At 39.3% G+C, this 22,726-nt stretch overlaps 1 protein-coding gene across 1 annotated transcript in view; it reads right to left on the minus strand.

Annotated features, from left to right (window-relative positions):
• The window catches only part of ANKRD31 (ankyrin repeat domain 31), a 165,933-nt gene that overhangs the window by 78,751 nt on the left and 64,456 nt on the right, over window positions 1–22,726 (minus strand). The gene's annotated exons all lie outside the window — the stretch shown is intronic.

Below are 22,726 nucleotides of genomic sequence, written 5' to 3' on the forward strand. Positions count from 1 at the left end.
AACTATTGATGTTAAAGATCCTACCAGTGAGGCTCAGGAGGAACACATTAGAGAGAACCTGTATCATCTTAGATACAGGAACACATTAGAGAGAACCTGTATCATCATCATGAACAGAATGTTGGTGAAAAAATGAACATTAAAGGTATTATTGGCAAGGGCTCAGAAGGAAATGTAGAACATGTTTTTGGAAGCTAGAGGAAAGGAGGTCTTTGCTATATGGTGCCAGAAAGCCTTGGTCCTACAAGTTGTGTGAAAAGCAGAACTTGTAAGTGATAAACTTAAATGTCTAGCTGAGGTGATTTCCAAGTGAAGCACCGAAAGTGCAACCTGGTTTCTTCTTGGGGATTGTAGCACAATGTGAGAAGAAAAAGATAAATTGAAGAAAGAACTGTTAGGCAAAAAAGAACCAGAACTTGATGATTTGGGAACTTCTGTCCATCAAGATTGGAAATAAATGGTAAAACTTGGAGATTCCTGTAAGAAAAGTGTGCTTTGTAGAAAGGCCAAGGGCATAGCTGGAAAACTTTTGCTAATGCTGAAGGGGGTAGGAATGTAACTCATACACCCATTCAACCATCTCAACAGAAGCCAGGAATATAGGTGGGCCTGTGGAAAGATCTGTGAAAAACACTGTTGTCTAATGGCATGAATCCCTGTGACATACATGGAAAACTCATAAGGTTTCTTGAAAATGCTCTGTCTGCAGAAACACTGCATCTTAGACTGAAAGAGACAGAATGAAATGAAGGACTGCCAAAATTTTAGAGACAGTAAATAGGTTAATAAAACTGCTCACCTGTAAATGTATGCTACCCTTCAATAGAAAAGAAAGGATAATACCAAGAACAGAGAGTTAGCATGGAGTGAAGAGTAGCAGATGGCTGTGATATAATAGAGGCAGACTAGTCAGAAGCTTAGGAGATTAGGGAATAGTCAAAGAGAGCTTCGCTAAAACTACAGTCCATCTTGGTGGTTCAGAAGAATGTTGTGTATATACAAGGCAATGTCCTTTGAGGAAATGCTGGAGAGGAACCTTCTGAGTTACTGTTCCTTGGCTAAATGTAGGCCAAGCTCAAAACTCCCCAAAGAATGAACACAGTCTATAAGTCACATCAGATCCAACAGTAAAATATAAAAATCTTTCTGATTCAGGAAGGTTAAACACAACCCCTAATCAATCAGTATTTTACTAATAAATGGTCTTGAACCAAGGGTATTCTGTTGGAAACCAGGATAAAGATAAAAACAAGAAAAACACAGTTTTGCAAACAGGGTTCACAAGGCTGCACACTATGAGGGAAACAGACTTCACAACTCATCAAACAAATAAAAAAGCAACCCAAGTTGGGCATGTGGGCTGGAGGTACTCAGCATCCACAGTTGCTATCACACATTATGTTAAATGTCCAGTTTTGGCTGGATACAGTGGCTCATGCCTGTCCCAGTGTTTTGGAAGACTAAAGCAGGAAGATGACTTGAGGCCAGCAGTTCTAAACCAGCCTGGGTAACAGAGTAAGATTCCATCTCTACAAAAAATAAAAGTAAAAATAATTTTTTGAAAAGCTGGGTGTGGTGGTGGATGCCTATTGTCCCAACTACTCAGGAACCTAAGGCAGGAGGATCACCTGTGCCCAAAAATTTGAGGCTGCCATGAGCTATGATCACATCACTGCACTCCAGCCTGGGCAACAGAGTGAGACTCTATCAAAAGAGAAAGAAAGAAAGAAAGAGAGAGAGAGAGAGAGAGAGAGAGAGAGGCAGGAAGAGAGAAAGAGAGACAAAGAAAGCCCACTAAAATATGACCCATACACAGGATAAAAAGCAGCAACAGAAACTGCTTTGAGAGGGTCTGTATTCACAGAAAAATACTCTAAAACAGCTATTATAAATATGTTCAAAGAGCTGATGAAAGCCATGTTTAAAGAATTAAGAAAAAGTATGGTGATAATGATTTATAAAATAAAGAATATTAGTAAACAGAAAGTATATAAAAAAATGGAAATTCTGGAATTCAAAAGTGTAATAACTGAAAAGAAAAATTCACCAGAGGTCTCAGCAGAAGGTTTAAGCTGGTAGAAAAAAAGAATCAGTGAATTTGGAGACAGATTAATAAAGATTACACAATCAGAAGAACAGATGCTTAAAAGAATGAATAAAAATGAATAGAACACCAGAGAAATATGGGACACCATTAAGCACAACAATATACACATTACAGGAGTTCCAGGAAGACAGGAGGGAGAAAAAGGAGGAGAAAAAAAATAATCAAAGAAATAATAGCTGAAAATTTCCCAAATTTGATGTAAAGCATTAAAGCACACATCTAAGAAGCACAACATACTCCAAAAAACATAAACACAAAGGGATATGCATCTAGACATAATCAAAGTCAAAATGTTAAAAGTCAAAGATAAAATGATGAAAGCAGCAAAAGAAAAAGAACTTATCATTTAGATGGGAACTCCAATAAAAGTAGCATCTCACTTATTAGAAACAATCAGGTCCACAGACAATGGGATAAGACAGTCAAAATGCTGAAAGGAAAAAAAAAACTGTCCACCAAGAATCTTATATCTAGCAAAACTATTTTTTAAAAACGAAGGCAAAATAAAGACATATATAGATAAATAAAAGATAAAAGCTGATAGAATTTATTGGTAGAAGACCTGCTTTAAAGGAAATACTAAAGGTAACTGGGCTGAAAGCAAGTGACAGCAACTCAAATCACATGAAAAAGCATACAAGTAATGGCAATTATACAGATAATTATGGGAGATAATATGATTGCATATTTATTTTCTCTTATTCCCTTAACTCATTTAAAAAGCAATGGCATAAAACAATATGCATATAAATATTACATTTATAAATGTTATATACTTGACAATAATACCATAAAAGAGGCAGAACAATTCCGTGAAGAAAGTCAATGGTAGTTTGATGGGGATAGCATTGAATCTGTAAATTACTTTGGTCAGTATGGCCATTTTCACAATATTGATTCTTCCTAACCATGATCATGGAATGTTTTTCCATTGTTTGTTTTTCCATCCTCTCTTATTTCCGTGAGCAGTGGTTTGCAGTTCTCCTTGAAGAGGTCCTTCATGTCCCTTGTTAGTTGTATTCCTAGGTATTTTATTCTGTTTGTAGCAATTGTGAATGAGAGTTCAATCATGATTTGGCTCTCTTTATGTCTGCTGTTGGTGTATAGGAATGCTTGTGATTTTTTCACATTGATTTTGTATCCTGAGACTTTGCCAAAGTTGCTTATCAACTTAAGGAGATTTTGGGCTGAGATGATGGGGTCTTCTAAATATACAATCATGTCATCTGCAAATAGAGACAACTTGACTTCCTCCTTTCCTAGCTGAATACCCTTTATTTATTTCTTTTTCTTGCCTGATTGCCCTGGCTAGAACTTCCAATACTATGTTGAATAGGAATGATGAGAGAGGGCATCCTTGTCTGTGGCAGTTTTCAAAGGGAGTGTTTCCAGCTTTTGCCCATTCAGTATAACATTGGCTGTGGGTTTGTAATAAATAGCTCTTATTATTTTGAGATATATTCCATTGATATCTAGTTTATTGAGATTTAGCATAAAGGGTAGCTGAATTTTGCTGAAGGCCTTCTCTGCATCTATTGAGTTAATCATGTGGTTTTTGTCTTTCATCTGTTTATGTGATGAATTACGTTTACAGATTTGTGGATGTTGAACCATCCTTGCATCCCAGCGACAAAGCCAATTTGATCATGATGGATAAGCTTTTTGATGTGCTGTTGGATTTGGTTTGCCAGTATTTTATTGAGGATTTTTGTATCAATGTTCATCATGGATATTGGCCTGAAATTTTCTTTTTCAGTTGTGTCTCTGCCAGGTTTTGGTATCAGGATGATGTTAGCCTCATAAAATGAGTTAGGGAGGAGTCCCTCTTTTTGTATTATTTGGAATAGTTTCAGAAAGAATGGTACCAGCTCCTCTCTATACCTCTGGTAGAATTTGGCTGTGAACCCATCTGGTCCTGGATTTTTTTTTTTGGTTGGTAGGCTATTAATTGCTGCCTCAATTTCAGACCTTGTTATTGGTCTACATTGGGATTCAACTTCTTCCTGGTTTAGTCTTGGGAGGGTGTTACGTGTCAAGGAATTTATCAGTTTCTGCTAGATTTACTGTCTTATTTGCATAGAGGTGTTTGTAGTAATCTCTGATGGTAGTTTGTATTTCTATGGGATTGGTGGTGATATCCCCTTTATCATTTTTTATTGCATCTATATGATCCTTCTCTCTTTTCTTCTTTATTAGTCTGGCTAGCAGTCTATCTATTTTGTTGATCTTTTCAAAAAACCAGTTCCTGGATTTGTTGATTTTTTTGAATTGGAAAAAAACCACCTTAAACTTCCTTATAGAATCAAAAAAAGAGTCTGCATAGACAAGACAATCCTAAGCAAGACCAAAAAGAAAAGAAAACCCAAAGCTGGAGGCATATCACACTATCTGACTTCAAGCTCTACGATAAGGCTACAGTAATAAAAACAGCATGGTACTGGTACCAAAACAGATGTATAGACCAATGGAACAGAACAGAGGCCTCAGAAGTAATGTCACACAACTACAACCATCTGATCGGTGACAAACCTGACAAAAACAAGCAATGGGGAAAGGATTCCCTTTTTAATAAGCGGTGGTGGGAAAACTGGCTAGTCATATGCAGTAAACTGAAACTGGACCCCTTACTTACACCTTACACAAAAATTAACTCCAGATGGATTAAAGATTTAAACATTAGACCTAAAACCATAAAAAACCTAGAAGAAAACCTAGGCAATATCAGTCAGGACATAGGCATGGACAAGGACTTCATGACTAAAACACTAAAAGCAATGGCAACTAAAGCCAAAATTGACAAATGGGATCTAATTAAACTAAAGAGCTTCTGCAAAGCAAAAGAAACTATCACTAGAGTGAACTGGCAACCAACAGAATGGGCAAAATTTTTTGCAATCTACCCATCTGACAAAGGGCTAGTATCCAGAATCTACAAAGAACTTAAAGAAATTTACAAGAAAAAAACAAACAACTCCATCAAAAAGTGGGTGAAGGATATGAATAGACACTTCTCAAAAGAAGACATTTATGTGGCCAACAAACATATGAAAAAAAAGCTCATCATCACTGGTCATTAGAAAAATGCTAATCAAAACCACAGTGAGATACTATCTCACACCAGTTAGAATGGCGATCATTAAAAAATCAGGAGTCCACAGACGCTGGAGAGGATATGGAGAAATAAGAACACTTTTACACTGTTGGTGGGAGTGTAAATTAGTTCAACCATGGTGGAAGACAGTGTGATGATTCCTCAAGGATCTAGAACTAGAAATATCATTTGACCCAGCAATCCCCTTACTGGATATATACCCAAAGGATTATAAATCATTCTATTATAAAGACACATGCACACATATGTTTACTGCAGCACTGTTCACAATAGTAAAGACTTGGAACCAACCCAAATGCCCATCAATGACAATCTGGATAGAGAAAATGTGGCACATATACACCATGGAATACTATGGAGCCATAAAAAAGGATGAGTTCATGTCCTTTGCAGAGACATGGATGAAGCTGGAAACCATCATTCTTAGCAAACTGACACAAGAACAGAAAACCAAACACTGCATGTTCTCATTCAGAAGTGGGTGTTTAATAATAAGAACACGTGAACAAAAGGAGGGGAACATCACATACTGGGGCCTGTTGGGGGTGAGGGACTAGGGGAGTGACAGCAGGGGGTAGGGAGATGGGGAGGGATAGCATTAGGAGAAATGCCTAATGTAGATGAGGGGGTGCTGGATGCAGCATCCCATCATGGCACATGTATACCTTTGTAACAAACCTGCATGTTCTGCACATGTACCCCAGAACTTAAAGTATAACAAAAAATAAAAATTAAAATAAATTATTAAACAAATTCTGAAAATGAAAATAAAGCACAAGAAGTTGGGACAGTTATCCTACCAAAAAAAAAAAAAAAAAAAGAGGCAGATCACAACTGGAGTAAAACAATGATACCAGTTGGTAACTTAAATCTACAGGAAAATATGCACAGAACCAGAAATGTAAAATAGGAAGCTTAATAAACTAAACTCTATAAATAAATGCTCTCCTTATCTCAGCTTCTTTAAGAGACATAAGATTATATAAAGTAATATTTGTAACAATATATTGTTGTATTTATAAAATATACTAACATAATACGTATAATGGTAATAGAACAAAAATAGGGAAAAGAAATCTTGCTATATGGAAACAATGATTCTATATATCACTGGAAATATGTTGGCATAACTCTGAACTAATAACTTAAGATGTCTATTATAAGCCCTAGAGCAACCATTAAGAACATAACTCAAAAATATAGTAAAAAAATCATTAAAGGAATTAAATTGTTAAACTAGAAAATATTCATTTAATGTAAAATAAAGCAGTATAGGTGGGAAAAAAACAAAAAGATCAGATAGACTGAAAACAAAAGAAAATGGCAGGTATAAATTTAACCATATCAATAACAATATTAAATATGAGTGGACTAAACAACCTAATCTAAAGGCAGAGAGGGTAAGATGTGATTCTTTTTAAAAATATACTATCTGAAACACACATTAGATTCAAAGATAACAAACAAGATGAAAGTAAAAGGATGGAAATGACATACCATGCAAATGGCAAAAGAGAGCTGGAGTGATGGTCTGGTTTGGCTTTGTGTCCCCACCCAAATTTCATCTTGAATTGTACTCCCATTATTCCCACATGTTGTGGGAGGGACCCGGTGGGAGATAATTTAATCATGAGGGCATTTCTCCCATATTGTTTTCATGCAAGTGAATAAGTCTCGTGATATCTCATAGTTTAATAAGGGGAAAGACGTTTCTCTTGGCTATCATTCTCTCCCTTGCTGCCGCAGTGTTTAAGAAGTGCCTTTCACCTTATGCCATGATTGTGAAGCCTCCCTAGCCACGTGGAACTATAAGTCCATTAAACCTCATTCTTTTGTAAATTGCTCAGTCTCTAGTATGTCTTTATCAGTAGCATAAAAACAAACTAATTCAGCAAATTGGCACCAGTAGAGTGGGATGCTGCTGAAAAGATACCCGAAAATGTGGAAGCAACTTTGGAACTGGCTAGCAGGCAGAGGTTGGAACAGTTTGGAGGGCTCAGAAGAAGACAAGAAAATGTGGGAAAGTTTGGAACTCCCTAGAGACATGTTAAATGGCTTTGATCAAAATGCTGATAATGATATGGACAATGAAATATAGGCTGAAGTGGTCTCAGATGGAGATGAGGACCTTGTTGAGAACTGGAGCAAAGGTGACTCTTGTTATGTTTTAGCAAAGAGACTGGCAGCATTTTGCCCCTGCCCTAGAGATTTGTGGAACTTTGAACTTGAAAGAGATAATTTAGGGTATCTGGTGGAAGAAATTTCTAAGCAGCAAAGCATTCAAGAAGTGACTTGGGTGCTGTTAAAGGCATTCAGTTTTATAACAGAAGCAGAGCATAATAGTTTGGAAAATTTGCAGCCTGACAATGTGACAGAAAAAAAAAATTCCCATTTTCTGAGGAGAAATTCCAGTCAGCTGCAGAAATCTGCATAAGCAATGAACAGTTGAATGTCAATCCCCAAGACAATAGGGAAAATGTCTCCAGGACATGTCAGAGGTCTTCACGGCAGTGCCTCCCATCAGAGGCCCAGAGGCCTAGGAGAAAAAAATGGTTTCATAGGCCCGGCCCAGGGTCCTGATGCAGTACGCAGCCTAGTGACTTGGTGCCCTGCATTCCAGCTGTTATAGCCATGGCTGCAAGGGACCTGTACAGAGCTCAGGCTGTGGCTTCAGAGGGTTCAAGCCCCTAGGCTTGGTGGCTTCCAAGTGGTGTTGAGCCTGTGAGTGCACAGAAGTCAAAAACGGGGGTTTAGCAACCTTTGCCTAAATTTTAGAAGAGGTATGGCAACACCTGGATGCCCAGGCAGAAGTTTGCTGCAAGCACAGGGCCCTCATAGAGAACCTCTGCTAGGGTAATGCGGAAGGGAAATGTGAGTATTGGAGCTGTCACACAGAGTTCCTACTGGGGCACTGCCTAGTGGAGCTGTGAGAAGAGGGTCACTGTCCTCCAGACCCCAGAATGGCAGATCCACTGACAGTTTGCACTATGCGCCTAGAAAAGCCGCAGATATTCAATGCCAGCCCATGAAGGCAGCTGGGAGGGAGGCTATACTCTGCAAAGCCACAGGGGCAGAGCTGCCCAAGACCATGGGAACCCACCTCTTATATCAGCGTTACCTGGATATGAGACATGGAGTCAAAGAAGGTCATTTTGGAGCTTTAAGATTTGACTGCCCTGCTGGATTTTGGACTTGCATGGGGCCTGTAGTGCCTTCATTTTCACCAATTTAGAATGGTTGTATTTACCCAATGCCTGTACCCCCATTGCATCTAGGAAAAAACTAACTTGCTTTTGATTTTACAGGCTCATAGGTGGAAGGGACTTGCCTTGTCTCAGATGAGACTTTGGACTGTGGACTTTTGAGTTAATGGTGAAATGGGTTAAGACTTTGGGGGACTATTGGGAAGGCATGATTGGTGTTGAAATGTGAGGATATGAGATTTGAGAGGGATCATTATATGGTTTGGCTCTGTGTCCCCACCATCTTGAATTGTACTCCTGTAATTCCCAAGTGTTGTGGGAGGGACCTGGTGGGAGATAACTGAATCATGGGGACAGTTTTCTCCCATATTGTTCTCATGTTATGTTTTAATAAAAATTCTATTTACAGACCACAGCTCAGGTGCTAGGTATGCTCATTACTATTGGGTGTTATTGCTTTTAGGTATTTTCAGTGAAATATTTCCTTTTAGAAAGGAAAAAATATCATGAGTTCATACTGATATTTTCATTTCAGATTTCATAGTACAGATTTATGCTTAACTTTGGTTCTCTACCTACTTGTATGCCTTTTTTTAAGCCAAACATTTGTTTCTTAATACAGTAACTGAATTACTAAAAAAAGTAATATATCATCTAATATACTTATGATATTACTCTTAACAGTGCCAGTATTACTACTAACAGTGAAACTACTAATGATGTTTATTTTGGTAGTTCTTTTTCTTAGAGTATATTCCATTAAGGATGAAGACTCAGAATACTGTCTTTTGAAATACAAGTTGAATATTCTTTATTTGAAATGCTTGCAACTGGCAGCGTTTAGAATTTTGAATTCTGGAATATCTGAACTACCCTATGGGTATGATGCAGGCCTTTTTGACACTTTAAATAATATATTTACACCACAGGGCAGAGAATAAGCAAAAAACCCACAGTGAATACTGTACATAGGTCTTAGGCCCATGTGGGGCATCGTAGGGAACCTGTTGTTGGTGTGTCTCGTCTGAACATGCGCTATTTTATTACCCTTTGTGGATGCGCTTGCATGAGGGAATCTGGGCATGTCCAGAAAAGCTGAACTGCAGCTGAAGGGAGCTAAAAGGGTCTTTTTCCCTTAAGGTGCCTGAATAAATTGTATGTTGTATGCCAGTATTTTACCTGCAATCATCACATGAAATCAGGTATGAAATTTTTCACTCATGGCATCATGTCAACACTCAAAAAGTTCTGGATTTCAGATTTTTGGATTAGGGATGCTCAACCTGTACTTCAAATAATTGTATTCTCTATCCTACTAACTTCTTATGTAAGAAAGTCAGCTGACTCTAGAGGGAGGAAAGTACTTGATTCGATAGTATGATCAAAGGTGAAAATTCATAGGCAAGCTTTAAGTATTGTTTAAGCTAAATAAGTAAAGATTGTGATGCTAGCCACTTACTGAAATTTCTCTTCTTGTTCCAGTTAACTATCCATGGTGGCTTTAAAATATATTTATAAATTTAACATTCCTACCTCCAAAGGTAGATGCCTGATTTCCCTCCTGAAAAGTGCAGGCTAGAGTTTTAGTAGCTTGCTTTTAACAAATGGAATATGGCAGAAATGACAGTATGTGACTTCTAAGGCTATGTTAAAAAATATTGTAGCTTCCTGCTTGTTCTTGTTCTGGTCATGATTCATTAACACTGAGGGAAGCCAGGTGTCATATTGTGAGGACACTCAAGTAGCTCCATGTGGCAATGAACATGGCTCCTGCCTATAGCTATGTAAGTGAGCCACCTTAGAAACAGATCTTCCAGCTCCAGTCAAACTTTTAGTTGATTGTGTTCTCAATCAAATCTTGACTACAGCCTCATGAGAGACCCTTAGGACCACTCGCCTATGCCACTCTGAAATTCTTGACTCACAGAAACTGTGGGATTATAAATGTTTATTATAACTTTAAGTTTTGGGGTAATTTGTTAAGTAGCAACAGATAACTGATACAGAACCTAAATGTAGATTTAAAGTAGGTTGAGCGGATACTCAATGGAAGTCATTTATTACTCTTTGGTGAGGAGAGAGCTCTTTAAAGGTAGGGCATACATAAGCAGGCTTCAGAATTCAGTATTGGGCTACAGAGGAAATTGGTAAGTGTAGATAGTTGGTTAACAGACTGTGAAAGCATTAGTTACTGCCAAAGTAATGTATTCACTCCCTTGGGATCACCAACTGGATTTCCAGAAGAGTGAGGCTCTAGCTTCTGCCTTTTCCCTTCCTCCATACCTTTTTCTCATGCTCCTTGAGTCTGAATTTGACACAAAACCTCCAGAGATAAACACCACGGCTCTTGTAGCAGCCTCCTTATAAAACTAATTTTCCTGAAAGAAACCAATGCATTCTGCATTTTCTTTGCTGAACAAAATGTGAATATCCAGGCATAAATTCTTTATGTTTTTCTTGTACATGGCTTGTATATGAATTATAGATTTAATTGTATCTACCATTGCCTTCAATTTCCCTAGCTAGGATTAAATTCCCAAAGTAGTTTGAAAATAAGAATTTTTAGGTTGCTGCGTCTGGGTAATTTTTAAGGAATTTGGCTCATATTGTCCCTGTGATATGGCATTTTTCTCTCCTGACATTTTATAGTTTTTCTCTAGTATTAGATTGTGTCCTTTGTTGTGACGCAGTGTCTTTTTTTTGAGATGGAGTCTCACACTTGTTGCCCAGGCGACCTCAGCTCACTGCAACTTCCACCTCCTGGGTTCAAGCTTCCTGAGTAGCTGGGATTACAGGCACCCACCACCACGCCTGGCTACAGAGTTTTTATGTCTCCTATTTGTAGAAGAAAGTGGCTTATTTGTCCTATAGAATTTCCCAAATTCTGGATTTGGCTGATTTTATCTTTGTGGTATTGTTTAGCGTGTTTATTTTGTATTTTTAGTAGAGACAGGATTTCACCATGTTGGCCAGGCTGGTCTCAAACTTCTAACCTCAGGTGATCTGCCCGCCTCAGCCTCCCAAAGTGCTGGGATTACAGGTGTGAGCCACCACTCCCAGCTGATTCAATGTCTTATAATTTCAGAGCTATAATTTGTTGTACCCACTTCCATGGTATGTAGCATTTGATCATAAAGGTTTAAAGTACAAATATTCCAAAATAAAAATTAAAAAAAAATCAAAATCCTAAACACTGCTAGTCCCATGTATTTCAAATAAAGAATATTCAATGTGTACTTCAAAAGACAGTATTCTGACTTTTCATCCCTGAGGGAATATACTCTACGAAAAAGAACTATCAAAATAGTAGTTTCATTTGTTAGTAGTAATACTGGCATTGTTAATAGTAATATTGTAAGTATATTAGATGATAAAGAAATAATTCAATTGGTGTATTAAGAAACAAACGTTTAGCTTAAAAAAGGACATATGAGTAGGTAGAGAAAGTTAAGTATAAATCTGTACTATGGAGTCTGAAATGAAAATATCAGTATGAACTCATGATATTTTTTCCTTTCTAAAAGAAAATATTTCACTGAAAATGCATAAAAGCAATAACATCCAATAGTAATGAGGATACCTAGCACCTGCTCTGTGGGCTTTAAGTAGATTTTTCCATTAAAACATAACAATTTATAGAAAATATGTGAATAAACAAGCTAAACAATACCACAAAGATAAAATAAGCCAAATCCAGAATTTGGGAAATTCTATACAACAAATAAGCCACTTTCTTCAACAAATAGGAGATATAAAACCCTTCCTATATAAAATACAGAAAAGATTTTATAGATTAAAACACTTTTAAGAGACATAACAAATACATATGATGTGTGAAGCTTGAGGTATTCTAATTCAAATTAAAACTTGCTATAAAAACACATTTTTAAGAAAACCTCAGAAATTTGAATATAGACTGGAGATTAAATGGTATAAAGAAACTTAATTCTATTAGGTGAAATAATATTGTGAGTGTGAAAAATTTTTCCTTGTCTGTTAAAGGTGTAGGCTTAAGTATTTATGGGTAAAATAGTATGAAGTCAGGGATTTCTTCAAAATACTCCAATAACAAAATCAGCCCATCTATCACAAAACAGAATGTGTAATCAATTTTCACAAGAGAGGAGTTTACTGCAAGGCTGGGTACAGTGGCTCATGCCTTTAATCCCACACTTTGGGAGGCCAACGCGGGCATATCACTTGAGGCCAGGAGTTCAAGACCAGCTTGGTCAAACTGGTGAAACCCCATCTTTACTGAAAATACCAAAAATTAGCCAGGCATGGTGGTACATGCCTGCAAATCCCAGCTACTCAAAAGGCTAAAGCACAAGAATTGCTGGGTGACAGAGGGAGACTCTTGTCTTTAAAAAAAAAAAAAAAAAAAAAAGAATTCACTGTAGACACACGAAAAATGAATAATCACCATGTCTGAGGGCTATTTTTTCAATGTATTTGAATCCCAATATCAATGCCAACAAACCTCTCCAACTCATAGATTACAGAATACTTCAAACAAAAGCTTTGTTAAAGTTTTGATAGCTTATTTCAATGCCATTTCCTTCACCTACTACAAAGTAAACCTAATAAGAGATAAATAAAGGTTAGTCTGGCATGATTTGTTCTTAGTGATGCCTATGATTCCCACAGATCACTACTTTCTTGCCTATGTCTTCCAACCATATATTTAATAACTTGTTGCTGATTTTCAAAGGAACAACACTGGGCTGATCATTTGTAATTCTTAAAATCCAACTTTTCCATTGTTTTAAAAGTGTATTTATTTTTTAACAGTTTTAAGATGTAATTCACATGCCGCACAGTCTACCTATTTAAAGAATATAATTTATTTTTTTAGTATATTAAGAGGGTTGTACAACCATCACACAATCTAATTTTGTAACATTTTCATTCCCCCCAAAAGAAACCTTTAACCATTAGTTGTCACTCACCATTCTCCACCCTCTACCTCCTATCCCTAATCTGTCTCTATAGATTTGACTATTATGGATATTTCAAATTAACTGAATCATAAGATTTGGATTTTTTTTTTTACTGCTTTTTCACTTTTAAAAAATAGGATATTATCTTTTAAATCTCTCCAACATAACAATTAAGACCTATAAGATAACATTGTAGTTCCTTCAACTCTCCGGAATGCTTAAAGAAGCTCACACCTCCAGGTACTAGGACAAGCATTGGGTTCCCAAAGCTTTCCCGTTTGACACCTTTACTCCTGTGACACCAAAGGCATTTGAGCAATCCAATACCCAGGGCCCAGGCCATTTTTCTGGTCATCTTTGCCTCATGTCACAACACCTACTGGTATTTGCTTTTAATTTTCACGATTGTTCTCTAGACTTCCACTCCTGTCTTGTTATTCTCTTTTTCTCTCACCATTAGTCAGGGTATGCCATGGCGCCAGGAGCATATGAACCACAGCGAGACTGGAGGATGGCAAGAAGGAATGCAGTAAGTGGGGAAACTGGATTCTGTGGATAGAGGTCTGTGTCTTTGGTTCCTTTAACATAATTGAAGGAACCAGAGATTATTGAATATATGCAAAGGCCAAATAGGAGACAGCCAATGCTAGAGTGTAAGGAATAAATGGATTGCAGCCAAGTTTGAAGTATGGCAAAGGAACAAATAGCAAAGAAGAAAAATTAAAATGCTCAGGGCTCACATTACTCAAAGGAAGAAAAGTCTCTTGATCAGTATAGGTCACCCCTGAGAAGTGAGGGAACAAATGGGCTATGGGGTTAAACAGAAGTGCTTTGGCATGAGGTTTCTCTGCTTTCTGACAGAGAAAGGATTCACACTGTTGCATGTCTGCAGGGGTTTGGTCAGGGTGGTGGGAGAAATTATAAGAGAAAAATTATAGAGAAAAGGACACAAACCTTCTTGGAAGGCCGGGAGGTTTTTGCAAAAGCCTCAGGAAGGAATGAGCCAAAGGTGGTGGTTCTTACCCAGAGGCAATTAGGCAGAAAGGAATGTAAGGGAGTTTATCTAAAGAGCTTGTTTACTCATGTGGTCCTAAGACCAACCTTTGAACATCCACAGGTGCATGACTGCTCTCTATTAGGGGGTCAGCAATGTTATTATCCACAAATGGTGTTTGCTTCAGGTCTCTGAACCTGGCTTTTAATTATTTGTAGGACTTCTCTCTCCAGGGAAGGAAATCATGTTAATTATCCACAAGTGTGTTGACTCAAAGCCTCTGTCATTAAATCTATACTGAATAAAATGCCCTCAGTGCCAGTTGGTAATGGTCACAGCTGCTGACTCTTTACAGCACTCTCCTCGATGTCTGTGAGTTGCCCAGACCCCTAAGCCTGCTCTTACACTGGATATTTGTGTCTGAGTGCATTTGTTCATCCATCGCTGGGTTAGGGTCTGTGGGTCGGACCCAACAGTTGGTGCCCTGAGTGAGGAACACTGTAACAGATCGTGGATTGTGACAGAATCCTCAAAAACAAAGGTGAAGAAGACCGTGCAGTTGGTAAGTCCATAAGTCAATAAGTCAGTAAGTCATTGGTACCCATTTGGGATTCCCAAGTTTGAAGGAATTTCTCAGGCTAGGGTTTCGTCATGGGACAACAGTTATCAGCACAACAGAAGCAGTATATAAAAGTATTGAAACAGCTGCTTAAAGCCAGTGGAGCTTCGGTTTCAGAGGCTCAATTAAGGGACCTAATGCAAACTGTTGTCTTCCATAACCCATAATTCCTAGCAGAAGGCATGCTAGATGTAGAGCTCTGGGAACAAGTGGGGAGACATCTTAAACAGAATCATGTGCAAGGGCAACAGGTCCCAGTAACATCTCTAGTGTTACGGGTTTGATTAGGGTGGCTCTGGCCCTGTTATACATAGAAGAGCCTAAAAATGGGAGGGAGGAGGAACCATCACCTACCTTACTGCCTCCTTATCCCTCAGTGCTGTTATCACTGAGCCAAGATAACAAAGAAGAAAGAGGCTTTGCCTGGCTTCCCCCTCTAGTACATTGGAAAAAAGACAAGGGATATGCTACAGCTTTGGGACCCTGTCTTAGGCAAACGCCATTAGAAGGGGAGCTCTTAGCCTGCCTACTAGGCAATCCAGTACATGAACCTATTTCTTTTAATGCTTATAAAGAGCTAAGGAAAAGCATTAAAGAAAATGGAGCCACTTGCCCATTTATGAAAGAAATGATTGAAGCCTTGGCAGATAACTTCCGTATGACCCCATGGGACTGGTCAATGCTAACTAAAACAACTTTGGAGCCCAGCCAATACCTCCTCTGGAGGGTGGAATATGATGAGTTGTGCAAACAACAAGCCAACCAGAATCAATTGGCTGGCAAAACATAACAACTGCTATGCTTCAGGGGAGGGGCACACATGGTGATGTACAACAACTAAATTTTGATCCCCAGGCCTATGCACAAGTGTCTTTGTGTGCTCTCAGGGCTTGGGACTGAATTCCTGAAAGTGGAGTTCAACAGGGATCTTTTATAAATGTTCAGCAAGAGCTTCAGGGACCATATGTTGAGTTTATCAATCAGTTAACTCAGGCAATTAAGAGACAAATTAGTCATGCCCAGGCACTGATATCTTATTGCTGTAGTTGACTTATTAAAATACTAATTGTGGATTGCCAGCTAGTGATACAGGCAATCAGAGGAAACGCAGCCACAGTCAGGGAACTAATACAAACATGTCAACTAGTAGGGACTGAAATACACAAAGCCAGAATATTGGCTATGGCACTAAGGCCTCCTAAAGCAAAACGGGAGAGAAACCCTAATTGTTTTCTATGTGGAGAGCCAGGTCATATGAAAAGGAAATGTCCCAATAATAGAAATCAAGGTAACTCAAGGAAAGAACCCCCTTCTATATGTCCCCAGTGGAAAAAGGGTAAACACTGGGGAAATCAATGCAGGTCTAAATTTGATAAAAGTGGCAACCCCATAGGTAATCAGATGGGAAACTTCATGAGGGGCTTTCCCCAGGCCCCGCTCCCAACTGGGGAAATGCCAGTGGCTTTCCTTGAACAGATGGAAAGCCCACAGTCCTCTATCTCAGATCAGCCACCACTGGGAGTACAGAACTGGACTTACTCTGCCCCAACGAATTAGTGCTAAAAGAAGGAGAAGACCCAACAGGGATCTGGGGCCCACAGCCTCTGGGAACAGTAGGATTAGTCCTAGGGCAGTTGAGCCTATCTAGTAAAGGAATTAACGTGCTCACCAGGGTTACTGATAGTGATTATCAAGGTGAGATATTAGTAATGATGGAATGTAAACATCTGCATATTCTTCCCCCTGGAAAAAGATAGCACAGTTATTTCTTTTACCATACTGGGTCCCCAACTCCCTGGAAAAAGAAAGGGGACAGGGAAGTTTTGGAAGCACAGGAGCCACAGGAGTATACTGGAACCAATTAATCAGTGATCAGAGACCCATGATTACCTTAAAAATTAGAAATAGGCTGGGCACAGTGGTTCATGCCTGTAATCCCAGCACTTTGTGAGACCGAGGCGGGCAGATCATGAGGTCAGGAGTTTGAGACCAGCCTGGCTAACACAGAGAACCCCATCTCCACTAAAATACAAAAAATTAGCCAGGTGTGGTGGTGGGGGCCTGTAATCCCAGCTTCTTGGGAGGCTGAAGCAGGAGAATTGCTTGAACCTAGGAGGCAGAAGTTGCAGAGAGCCAAGATCATGCCATTGCACTCCAGCCCTGGCAACAGTGCAAGAATCCATCTCAAAACATTAAAAAACAAAAGAGAAATAAAAATTTTACTGGCTTATTGGACACAGGGGTGATATTTCAATCATTAGTGATCAAAACTGACCAGAAACTTGGCCTTGGGTCACTCAGAAACAAAATTTCGGCTTCAGGGAGGAACACACAGCCAAGTAGAGCATGTGCCCCCTAACATGCTGCGATTCAGAAGAAAGAAAGCAGTTTTACAAACTCTGATAATGCCCATCCCTGTTAATCTTTGGGGACAGGACCTATTAGCCCAATGGGGGGTACTCTGCAGATCCCTTTCTGATAATGACCATTGTTATTATCCCTCGCCTACTACTAAGTGGCTTTCTCAAGATCCTATCTGAATAGAACAGTGGCCTGTGAAGGAAGAGAAATTACAGAGAGTCCATGAATTAGCAGAGGAGCAATTAAAAGCTAGTCATAGAGAACCATCTAACAGCCCTTGGAATTTGTCCATTTTCGTCATTCCCAAAAAGTCTGGCAAATGGAGACTTTTGCATGACTTATGGGCTATTAATGCTAATCTGCAACCTATAGGGCCCCTTCAACAGGGCCTCACTTCTCCCATGACAATTCCTCAAGATTGGCCTATAATCATTACTGACTTAAAAGACTGTTTTTATACTATTCCACTTGCAGAACAGGACAGAGAAAAATTTACAATACTAGCTATCAATAATGAAAGGCCAGCTTGCTGACTTCACTGGAAAGTGCTTCCTCAAGGAGTGCTGGATAATCCTACCAGGTGTCACTATCACGTACATCAGCCTTTACTCCCCAGTAGAAAAGAATTTCCTAATTGCAAGATTACTCATTTTACGGATGATGTATTACTGGCGCCCCAACAGAATTGGTAATTGTATATTTATATGCCTCTGTTGTAAAGAATACACAGTTAAGAAGTTTAATCATAGCACCTGAAAAAGTACAGATGTCTTCTCCTTGGAAATATCTTGGATACATACTAACTTTCCAGTCAGTAAGACCTCAAAAGGTTAAATTAAATACTAGCAATTTACACACCTTAGATGATTATCAGAAATTGCTAGGTGATATTAACTGGCTTTGCCCTGCTTTGAATATTACAACTGATAAGCTGCAAAACCTGTTTTCTATCTTAAAACGCAATGCAGCCTTAGATTCTCCCAGGTGTTTAATCCCTGCAGCAAAAAGGGAAATTGAGGAAATAGAACAAGCCATTTCTCACAGGCAACTAGATTGCATAGAACCACACTATTCAGTTAAATTATTTGTCTTTCCCACTAAACACTCCCCTACAGGGTTAATAGGATAGATGACCCCAGGGCTACACTTTCTAGGATGGGTTTCTTGCTCACATACTGGGACTAAAACATTCTCCCTACACCCAGCTACTTAGTAAAGTCACCTATTCAGGCTGCAGACAATGCAATCAGTTGCTAGGTTATCACCCTGATATCATTAGGATTCTTTTAAGTAAAAAGCAATTGCATTATCTATGGACCTGCAAATAGCATTCTCTAATTACACATGCCATATAGAGCATGTCCTTCCTGCTGACAAGCTCCTCCAGTTCTTAACGGTACTTCTGTGGTTTTGCCTACAAAAATAGTTCATTCCCCGTACCTAACACTTTAACAATGTTTACTGACAGATCTGGTAAACATGGAAAAGCAGCTGTTTGGTGAAGACCACATAATTTCCTCACTCTATCTGGATTTACTAGCACTCAGAGAGCTGAGATTGGAGCTCAGATATTGGCCTTAGAAACTTTTTCTACTCAGCCCATCAATATTGTAGTGACTCTGCTTACTCTGTTTATTACAAAACCTTAAGACAGCCCTAATGAAGTCTACTCTTGGGCCCACCGAGTGTGCCCATTTTCTTTGACTTCAGCATTTGCTAGATCAATGCAAACATCCTATTTTTATCACACATATTAAAGCCCACAGCTCACTGCCTGGCCCACTGGCTTATGGCAATAATTAATCAGACCTACAAGTTATGACATCACTGCTTGATCAAGCCACCCAATCGAATCAGTTTTTCCACCAAAATCAGAGAAACAACAATTTCAACTTACCCAAAGACTAACTAAACAAATCGCCCTGCAATGCCCAGATTGTCAGCTCACAGGCACATTCCCTCCTTCAACAGGTGTTAACCCTAGAGGACTAGAAACTAAGATATATACATGTATCCACTGATACCAACAATCATCTAATTAGTGCATGTGCTCTTCCTGGAGAGTCCTCTCCATATGTCATTAAACATCTTCTCTTAACTTTTGCATTTATGGGGTGGCCCACCAAAAATAAAACTGATAATGGTCCACCTTATGCCAGCTCACAGTTTCAACAATTTTGTCACACATGGAACATCCAGCATTCCACAGGCATCCCATATAACCCCCAAGGACAGGCCATAGTAGAACATGCACACTGCACCTTAAAAAATATGCTCAGAAAACAAAAAAGGGGGAGTATGAATAAGGACCCTGCAACACTACTAGCACAAGCCTTATTTACACTTAATTTATTAAATTTAGATGATAAATTTTAATCAGCTATAGAAAAGCACTTTGCTAAAGCCTCTTAAAACATAAAACTCACAGTTTTATGGAAGGATGTAAATAGTAATAAATGGTGTGGTCCAAATGATTTGCTAATACAGGGAAGAGGATATGCTTGTGTTTACACCCTCTCAGGTCCTCTTTGGATTCCAGCACAATGCATCAAACCTTACCATGGCTAGGACCCAACCCGATACCAGAAATGAAGGAGATGGCCCTGCAGGACCCACAGCCATGGATGATGCGGCTTCCTCAGACAACACAGGACCTGGACCTCACTTTTGGGGGATCCTGAAGAAGACAACACAGGAAGCTTAGCAAATCCTGCTCCAGACACAGACACCATTCACTCCAGATAATTTGTTCCTTGCCATGCTCTCTGTTATACATTGCAACTCACGTAGGATATTGATCCTTTTTAGGCTCTCGCTTTGTCTGCAATCAGTACCTGCGACACTCTACTGGGCTCATATCTTAGATCTGCCTTACTTTCACCCTGTCACCTAGGCAGACACTCCCTTCCCATCCTCTAAGAACATAACTGCTTGGCTGGGAGGGATAGATTTAGCCCTTGTGGGGTCCCTCATTAATGACACACATTGGATTAAGGTGCCAAGTAATACTGCATATCACTCCACTATCCTTCCACTATGTGTAAGTTATAATAATTCTAACTCTTACTGTGTACCTGTTCAAACGCAATTATGGCTACATCATGGTAAAGGAAATGCCTGAACAGTCTTAGTTGCAGGTAGCCTCAAACCAGGCAATGCAATCAATGCCACTTTCCCAAACATTCCTTCCTGTGCTAAATAACAAAGCTGGAAAAGTAATGGATTCCACTTTAGCTGGGAGGTCTGTCATGGGGAATGGGCCTGTAGCCTCCAGTTAGGCAATTATAATATCTTAGACTGGAGCTCACAGCCATTTTCAGGGTGATCATACTAATATCTGCGTCTATCGTGGCATTAATGACAGTTTCAAAGCCATGTCCCATTCCCCTATAATTTGGGCCAATAGGGGGATGGGATATCCCATACCCCAAGTAGAGTCCATGCCTCCCCAAGACACTCTAGGTGCCTGGGACATCTTAGCACCCCCCTTAACACCTGGCATGAGACATACCATAATTCCAGCCACAATTACACTATGACCTTTTTTCATAATCACACTGATCATTGCCTGATTGGCACTACCCATTCATATGTGTTCCTTACGGGAACTGATATTTCTGTTACACCCCAAAACTCCACATTTGAGACCAAGTGCAGGTACAGGCTTGGTTGCCTCTTGTATCTCTAATTACAATATATCTAATTTAAATATTACTAGTGTCATGGTACTGAGGAGACAACCTGAGCCTTTCCTACTAGTCAATTTAACATGCAATTGGCAAGATTCCTTTGCCCTTGCCACCACAGAACGTGCCCTTTAGTTACATTTACAGACTTCATAGTCTCAGCCATAGTCATCCAACATCCTGCTAACGATGCTGTTGCATCTATTACTGAATCAGTGCAAATAGCTACTTTTGTAGATAATCTGGCCAGAAATGTATCTAATGAACTTCTCTTACAGCAAGGTATAGGTTAAAGATTCTTGCACTCTGCAAGCCCTCAAGGCTGTTTTGGAACATGTAGGGGAGCAATAAGTTGCACTGGCATTCCGACAGCAGTTAAAATGTGACTGGGAGCATAAGCATATCTGTGTCACCTCTCTACCTTGGAATCGATCAATATATAGTTGGGATAAGGTGAAACAACACCTCTGGGGAACTTTCCATGATAATTTAACTGCAGACGTAATTTAAAACCAAAATTCAAGAATCCCTAAATGCTGTAGATCTAAGTGCCCAACAAACAGCCATGTGAAAGGGTATTTGAGAACATCTCTCCTGGATTGACCCCCACTCCTGGGGGTCATTCTTTGATTAGAAAAGAATGTTACTGATTATACTCATGTTTGTCTTATGTTATTTACTAATTCTAGGATGCAAAGCTAGCATACGACCTGTGACTGCTGTGCCAGACAAAACTGCTACTGCATACATCTGTATTATTCAATCAACAAAACCTGATGCAACAAAAAAGAAAAGCAGGAGATGCAGGGGTCCAGTCAGGCTGGTGGGAGAAATTATAAGAGAAAAATTATAGAGAAAAGGATACAAACCTTCTTGGAAGGCTCGGAGGTTTTGCAAAAGCCTCGGGAAGGAATGAGCCAAAGGCTGGCAGTTCTTACCCAGAGGTAATTAGGCAGAAAGGAATGTAAGGGAGTTTATCTAAAGAGCTTGTTTACTCATGTGGTCCTAAGACCAACCTTTGAACATCCACAGGTGCATGGCTGCTTATGGTGGCAAGTTGGGGGGGAGGGGGTTGTCAACAATGTTATTATCTACAAATGGTGTTTGCTTCAGAACCTGGCTTTTAATCATTCGTAGGACTGCTCTCTCCAGGGAAGGCAACCATGTTAATTATCCACAAGTGTGTTGACTCAAAGCCTCTGTCATTAAATCTATACAGATGCTGAATAAAATGCCCCCAGTGCCAGTTGGTAAGGGTCACAGCTGCTGACTCTTTACAGCAGCCTCCTCAGCATCTGTGAGTTGCCAGGACCCCTAAGCCTGCTCTTTCACTGGATACTTGTGTCTGAGTGCATTTGTTCATCCATTGCTGGGTCAGGATCTGCGGGCCAGACCTGACACATTTCCACACCTGCATTCTTCTGGCCATTAAACTGGATGCTGGGCATAATTATCTCCTCCCAGTCCTCTAAACTATATCAAAAAAAATGACCATCCATCACCAAGATATACATTATCAACAAACAAAAAACAATAAACAAATGACAAAAAAACACTGCCTAAACCCTTCTGAAGTACTGTTCCACACTATGAAGAAATATACCTGGTCTATTGCCATGGCTCCTAGCAGCCTTCTCCATCTCTGCCTGTGAAACAGCAGAACAAATCTTCCTAATCCCAGCTGGTTAATCCCCTTTCCCATTC

Source organism: Cebus imitator, unplaced genomic scaffold (genome assembly GCF_001604975.1).
Source record: "Cebus imitator isolate Cc_AM_T3 unplaced genomic scaffold, Cebus_imitator-1.0 Scaffold50, whole genome shotgun sequence".
Lineage (NCBI taxonomy): Eukaryota > Metazoa > Chordata > Mammalia > Primates > Cebidae > Cebus > Cebus imitator.